General features: G+C 38.8%; 1 long non-coding RNA gene across 1 annotated transcript; it reads left to right on the top strand.

Moving 5' to 3' along the window:
- Positions 1-2,712: 2,712 nt before the first annotated feature.
- On the top strand, positions 2,713-6,000 carry LOC118340767. The gene is made up of 3 exons (XR_004797386.1): positions 2,713-2,849; positions 4,521-4,604; positions 5,938-6,000. It is a non-coding gene; the product is annotated as an uncharacterized LOC118340767 (long non-coding RNA).
- The last annotated feature ends 1,963 nt before the right edge of the window (positions 6,001-7,963 follow it).

The raw sequence follows: 7,963 nt of genomic DNA, 5'->3' as shown, positions 1-7,963 counted from the left end.
ACTGCAAATATTTGAAATGTCAATCCATTTGATAATGTCAGTAGGCCTTAGAAAGCAGACTCTGCACTAAAGGCAGCTCACACCACCCAATATTAGCAGCTCTCTCTTCCCTTGCCCCCCATTTTCTCTCTTTTCCCTGTTAACTAATCCCTCTCTGTGGCTGCTTCAGTCCAGATTACCAGCAGAAAGCAGGGCGCAGAGTGGACAGGCCACAGATGGCTGCTCAGCCCTCTGTAGCCCACAGTGGAGCAGGTAATAGAGGTTTTAATAAGCCACAGCAGGACATTTACCTCAAAATATCATGATGATATATTAACGGGCCCATGCAGAGAAGGTAATTGTTAGATTGAGGGAATCTCATTAAATATCGGCGCAAAGGTGTGACAGGAGAAAATTCAATAATAGGTTCAACTGGTGACCTCAGACGTCTGGATGCATGTAATGTAATGGTAGTGTGTGTGTGCTATCATGCAGATATGAAATATTGTATTTCAATTATCATTCCATGCCTTCTCAGTGCAATATACTTGATCTAAGAACATTTGCCAATTCTAACAAGAAAAGCTACCTCATTCTAGTCCACATGTTGCATTTACAGCTGCAGATTTTGCTGTTTAAAAAGAGAATCACGATAAACTTTTCATCTCACCGATTTGAGTCTTAACCTATCATGATTTAATTATTGCAGTCTATCTTTAGATTCGCTCTAGTAACTTTTCTGTTCTCCAACTTTTTCTTGAATATGGTTTAAATGACCAGCGTGTACTTGGAAAGAAATAAGAATATAAATCAACTCAAATAAACAAAAATTGCAGTATTTGCTTGTATTAAAAACAGCAACTTTTATGATATTGTTGGAATAATAACTGTATGGAAAAGAAGATACAGAGACATTTTAATTACATGACTTTCAGATTTACATAGTGGGTCATTTATTTAAAGCAAGGATCTTTCATTTTGTGTTGATTCTGGCAGCCCCTGTGGACAAAAGCGGTAATGTTTCTACTGCCTTGTTTCACTGATTTCGGGGGAAATTTTACCCAGTGACAGGCAGTGGCGGGGCCAGACAATTTTCATAGGGGTGGCCAGACTGAGACCATAGCTCACACAGGGGTAGCACAGAAACTGATATCATCTTTTTTTTTCCTATGTGGCAAGTCATTGTGGATCTAGTAGTGTTTCTTAGTCACTTACTTAAACAGGCAGTGATTGCCATGTAGAATTACATCATGAAGATCCACATAAGCTTTTTAATGTATTCCTAAACTGATTTTATGATGATGATTTTTTTTACCATTATGGGCAAGCATTTCAAAAATATTCCTTTGCAATACTTTGCGTATTATCATTTGGCTGCCAACTGCCAACAAAACATTTTTTTAATTCCCTTTCAAGGATATGACACAGACAGACCACCACCATTAAGCTAAATCAGCAATGAAAGTTGGCTTTACTTTTAATGGCCTTCTACAACGCTCTTTTAAATGACACTGACACAGTGAAACTGTTTATAGCTTGACACTTTCATACTGCTAAGTTAACAGCCTAAATTAACTTAGCAAACTTTGCCATGTCTGTTTCAACTCCAGCACNNTTTCAAACATAGTGAATAAACTTAATTCTGCTTGTTAACTTACCTGTGACCTCTTCTCTGGCGGGAAACAGACAGTCCTCCTACTGCACGCGCAAAGTCCCTTGGAGCAAACGCGAACAACAACAACAACAACAACAACAACAACAACAACAACAACAACACTACTTCTTCTTCTTCTGTAATTGTGTTGGTTGGTGAAATTCAAGTTGAGTGTATTACCGCCACCTTCAGTTTGGGTGGAGAAGTACTTGTTTGCGCTGTTGAAATGTGTCCATATGGGACACATATGTAACTTGTTCCATGGAGAATGGAGCCGGTGTCCCAGCTCTGGTCTCTGCACAATCTCTTGTTTATGACAGAGAAGACTACACACATACACGTCATAATGATAATCCATCGATCCACTGATCGATTGACCGAGAGGAGGGTGAGCAAAGAGGAAAACAAACCGGACAGATCTATACGCCAGTTGACACAATTTATAAATCGATAAAAGTAGTATTTTGATCAACATTATGTCTCAAATTAAATATTTCATATTTTGCAGGTCAGTGCTAATTAACTAGCACAAGCCAACTTCTAATGCTAGTAATACTAGCACTTTAAATAGTACATTGTATGAAATAAATATTGGATATACACGTTATTGACTTTACCTGTGATGCTTCACCTGAGCTGGCAGCCAGCTGTGGCTTTGGCGCATGCGCGTTTGGAAGAATCGGGCTTCGATTATTTTCCCCTGTGACCTACGTGACGTCATTTCAACACTTTTCCACTGGTAGCCACCACAGACATATATGGTAGCCACCACAGACATATGGTAGCCACAAACTTGAATTCGTGTTCACAGTGAACACTTGTAGTCGTAGAAATTAGAGTTGTATTCACAAGACTTTGCACTTACAGCTTTTATATTCATACTCACATAAACACAATCGAACACAAACTATTTCTCAGACTGTAAATATAAATCTGATTCTGATTCACTGAAACTAAAATCCAACATTTGAATCAATAAAAAGTAACTGCGCTGTAAACTGACTGAAACTGAACTGAGCTGAACACGAAATAAAAAAAGAACTAATGAAAACTACAGTAGTATAATAACTGTGCAGACCACAGCCTCCATAGGAACCACTGAGCTGCTTCCACTGTGTGTTACACTGGTGAGTCCAGCAGGTGGCACCCTCTGGGTTCTGTACTGAACTGTCTTTACTTTCACTTTGGTCGATGGCGCAGTAAGAATCTACTGCTGGTGAGTGAACTCAAACTAAATAAGTGATAGATGAATAACTCTGTGTAGGTTATTAGACCTGTGTTATTATAATGTCTTTAATGTTCTGATAATGAAACGGACGATGGCGGATTTAATGATCAACTGGCGCTAAACAAATAGAACTGATTCTCAAACTGTTTGCGGTGATGAAACATTGCACAACAATAAACAAACATTGCATAACAATAATAAACATAATCGCAAATAAAATCCTGATCGATATAGTTCACATTATACTGTATACAGACTGCACACCGGTATGTGGACTCAGCTGTGGGACAGAATCTGCTGGTTTAGGACGGAAATGGATCAATAGGCCGTGTATGTAGATGTTATCAGATTGTGAATTTAGAGATCTATTGTGATTAAAACTGTCTTATTCAGCTGTAAAGTGACCTGCTGCACTGCAGAGACCCCAGTAAACCCCTTACTGCCATCGTCTAATGTACAATAAAGTAAAGTTTTATTTCTGCCAGGTTACTCTGAATATAGAGAATATTGCTGCTGCTGCTCACTGACAGGTGAATGCTGCCTGTTGGACAGCTGTCTGTTCACTATCTGTCTTCACCTGCAGAAGTTCTTCTTCTGTGGTTGAATGCTGTAAATTCTGGACATTAACAAGAAGCAGGCTGTGTATGTTTTCATTAGTGTTCCAGTGCAGATAAGCAGCACCCAGCCCCTGCTGATATAATAAGCATTCACTTTTTCAGCCCTGGAATCTGCTAACACTGCAGGTTTATCTGTCAGTTAAACTAAAGGCTGTCATCTAAAGCATTACCCCCACCCTCTTTTCTATCATTCAGTATATTATTTATATTTCATATTATATTCAAAACTATACATCAAACTCAAACAGTGAACTCAGTAACTGCAAGAAAACGAGTGATTTGGGTGAATTTTGAGCAGATTATTTCCTGTTTTTTAACAATCATACAGACTTAAGAGGCTTCTTTTGGACAAATTCAGTGTTTTCTTCTCCTTGACATTTGGTCATTGTTCTATTAGACAATTTACCTTACAATTACTATTCCTCACAGAAGTGAACCAAATGTTGAGATGTAGGCCTACTGTGATGATGTGCAGGTGAAGTGAGTGTCTCTTAGTTATTCTTTATAATACTCCAGAGAGGTTAATGATGACAGGATCATAATATTTCATTTGAACCAGTTTTATTTAACATTAACCCGTCTGCTGAAGGTGATTTATAGTGTGGGCACAAAATGAATTGTTAAAACACATTTAATTACACACAATAAGCACAAATCCCAGAAGACCTCCACATACATGCTCTACTACATTTATCATGAAAACATACAATATAAGTTGTAACACTCCTACATGGGTTGCTTTAAATGTTAAAAGACTAAAAGTGTTATTGTGAATAAACATTTAATGTCCTTTTAAGTATAAAATTAGCTTTTGCTGTAAATGTCCACCTGAGATTCTTAAAACAGAGCAAGAGAAAGCGAATTGGTATTGTACCAACTGCAATAATTGGTATTGGACTATAAACCTACAGTTGGCAAACAGTAACATGGCACTAACTGAGTCAACTGCAGAAAGAGAAGTAGCTCCAGGTTGGTAAAGACGTCCTACAGACTGATTTGTTCAAAAGAATGAGACCCATTTTCTTTTCTTTGTGTTTAAAAGTTTTTGAAACCGGCTGTTGGTTTCCAGCTGAGCTTCTTCTGGTGTCTCCACACAGTGACAGTATGGCAGCTGCTGCAGAATCTGGTGAGTACCGTCAGATTGACAGCAGAAATATGCATTAGCTCTGACTTAAATGTCTAGATCCTGTGTTCTGAGTTCTCTCTGAGCAGACAAACGTTCACCCTCACCCGTCTGCTGTAAGACCAAATCTATACCACCAGCTGGAGACAGCATTAAATATTCAATAGTGTTTTTCTGGGTTGGTAATAGTATAGTAGTAATATAATAATATTGATGTCACTATGTTCCTGAGAGTACTTCCAATGGGTCATTGTTACAGAGTATCTTAATGTTTCATCCGGCCCTTTCGCTTTGTTTGCTTTGATGCCTTCCAGATGTTTACCTGCAGACTGGGTGGAGGCTGCCCGTTTAAAGGTGTCTCTGACAGATGTAAGGGCTCAGATCAGGCACTGTGGTAAACACCCCTCCTCACACTCACTGTGGATAACAGTAGTGGGGGTTGAGGCAGTGGCGGTGGGGGCCACAGGGGCGGCCAGTGGCCAATCCTGGAATCAAACTGCTCCACAGTCAGCCTGAAGTATCTCTGTAAGAGGCTCTATCCAGGCAGTTTATGGAACGGACTATGACACTCTCCCTGTGTTCATTTCATGTACCCAGCTTTGGTGTGTCTGGTTTGCAGTCTACGGTGCAAAATAGTGATACAAATAAGTTCCGTTGGTTTGTGTCCATTTGTTTGAGCAAGAGACAGACAGACAGACAGACAGCTGTGGTCGAACTACATACACAGTGAATGTTAAGCACCAAAATCCTGAGTGTCAAAATGTCAAAATATGTTAAATGTATCTGCAGTTTGATGTCTGTAAACAGTATCTACAGTATATCTAACAGTGTCAGACTACACACATTATATATCTATCTAATAGTATCTAAAGTTCTAAAGTATATAACTAACCATATCTAAAGTACAGAACAGTATACTGTGTTGAGCATTAGAATGGTTTAAAAGGCACCAAACTGAACTGGTGCAATTCATTAACATCAGATCATGATCCAATATAATAAATAATAACATTTTAAAAAAGGATAATTATAGCCAATTATATGATTCTCATTCTCATAACATACACTAAACTATTTATATGGAGCTCTGATTAATAATTAAATTGATTACCACAAACAAAATGACAGTATCAGCAGCCAGTAAATGGACTGTACTTGTATAAAACCTTTCTGTCTGTCTGACCACTCAATGTGCTTTACACTACATGCCACACCCGAGAGGTGACTGAGGAGAGCGAACAAAGGGTTAACCAAGGGTTTTATTATAAAGGAATCTGAAATGTTAATTTGAGTGAGGTTTGATTTTCTGAAATGTTATATTTCTGTTTTCTTACAGAAGGGAGTAACAAAGTGAGGCCTCTGAGCCACAGCCACAGCTATCAGTTTCTTCCCCCTACCAGTAAGTTCCACTAATGTCACTGTGTTTGGGTGTATTGTGAGGTATTTTTCCAAACTGGTGGTACTGGCTAGTGTGTATGTGGAGCTGCTGTCAGAGCACAAAGTCATTTAGTTACTGTGCTACTAAACCTACAAAAGTGCTACAGATTGACAGCTGGATCCTTAACCGGGACTTTTTATTCCATAAATGAACTAATTAGCATATGGAAAGGACTCCTATCATTATCATTATTACCACAACCAAAAACAGACCCAGATATATTGTTCAGTGACTTTGTGGTTTAAACTGTTGCTGCCCTAGAAAGAATACTTAGTTATATTTATAATATAAATCAATTCTAATCTTGTTCAGGACATCTTTATTGCCAAAGCCTGAGTGTAATGTGAACTAAAACCTGTGTGTGGGTTTTAAATGAACATTGTAATGATAATAGTCGATAACTGTTTGATAATCGCATCGTAGCGATCTGAAATCGGAATCAAATCAAATGGTGAGGTGCTTTGAGATTCCCACCACTAATGTAGGGCCACTTAAATTGAATCAACTGACAGAGAACAGTGTTGATTGTATGTGTATGATTCTGGATTATCTCTGTCAGCTAAAGCCACACACAGCACCATGTGCCTCCATCTACACTGAGATATACTGGCAGAGGCACAGGCATTGAACTTGAACTACTTCACTTTACACTCCACTTCTGTTTTTGCATTAAACATTTGCTCCAGTGATTCATTATTTCCACAACAAACAAGCAAAAGTATCTTTATTTAACACCTTTCAATCAGAGCTTGGTTCATAGTGACACCTCCATTTTGTAGTGAGGATGTAACAGAAGAGAAATGAGAACTGAGACCTTACATCACCTGGGATCCATAATTTGTTTCAATTGACAATTTTGCTATTTTTTATTATTAAATGAGATGCATAGTTTAGTTTATTGCTTCATTTGACAGGGACAATGCATTATGACAACTTTTCTGAAAATATTAGTTATGCTGTTACCATCTATGAAAAGGTTATCAGATACAATCAAAGCTTGTGTCTGTTGAGTGCAGCCAAAGTAAATTACTTGTGTTTGTTATACTCATCTGATACAGTTGTAAGATGCTTAGCAACTTCATTGTCTAAGACTTTGGATATAAAAGGCAGCTTGGAGATAGATCTGTCACTTTGAAAAGAAGAAGGTCCTCCAGTTACAGTTACGTTTCATTATAGTGCTGTGATATTGGTCTTACATCAAGTCAAGTTCAGTGATAATAAATATTTCTAATTCACTGTTTTCTTTTCAGTGTCTGAGCGTTCCTGGCTGGGGAAAGCAGCTGGTCTGATCAGAGGAGTCTCAGTGGGGAACTTCAATACTGGGAGAGACTAAGTTTCAAACACTGGGAAGAACCAGACCCTGTCTGACAGTCAGCAGGACAGTTAAAGGAGAAAGAAATAGTTTCTGCCATCAACACTCCCAGATCTGCTGCATCCCAACATCTCTGATGACCAAACTGACCAGAACATGTGAAAGACGTGTAGACTCTCCTGATCTGGACCTCATGTGTTCCTGCTGGTTCTACAGCCTGAAGACTTCACTGAGGAACACAAACTGAGACTACAATCAATCCTTGAAAACTTCAGTGATCAATCATTTGATCATTCTCTGGTTCTGATATCAACACCCAGAGAGGAGAGTCCAGGTTTCATGGAAGAATATATGGAACATCCCCCCTTAAAAGACATGATCAGAGAGTGTCAGTACAGGTTTTTGAGGCAGAAGAATCTTGAACTTCCAGAGCTGTTAACACGCTTGGGTCAAATTGTGAAAGAGAACAATGGAGAGCATGTCTGCTGTGATGTATTTGAAGATGAGGATGCAGGTTTATTCATGACACCAAAGTCTGGGTCTGAACTCATCAAACCAGCTTTAAACCTGGTTCTGTGTGGGAGGAGAGGAGCAGGGAAGACTTCAGCAGCC

The sequence above is a fragment of the Morone saxatilis genome, unplaced genomic scaffold (genome assembly GCF_004916995.1).
Source record: "Morone saxatilis isolate NCDOM2014 unplaced genomic scaffold, NCSU_SB_2.0 Contig7, whole genome shotgun sequence".
In the NCBI taxonomy this organism is placed as follows: domain Eukaryota; kingdom Metazoa; phylum Chordata; class Actinopteri; family Moronidae; genus Morone; species Morone saxatilis.
The sequence above is the reverse complement of the archived record's forward strand: the minus strand, read 5'-3'. Positions and strand labels throughout refer to the sequence as shown.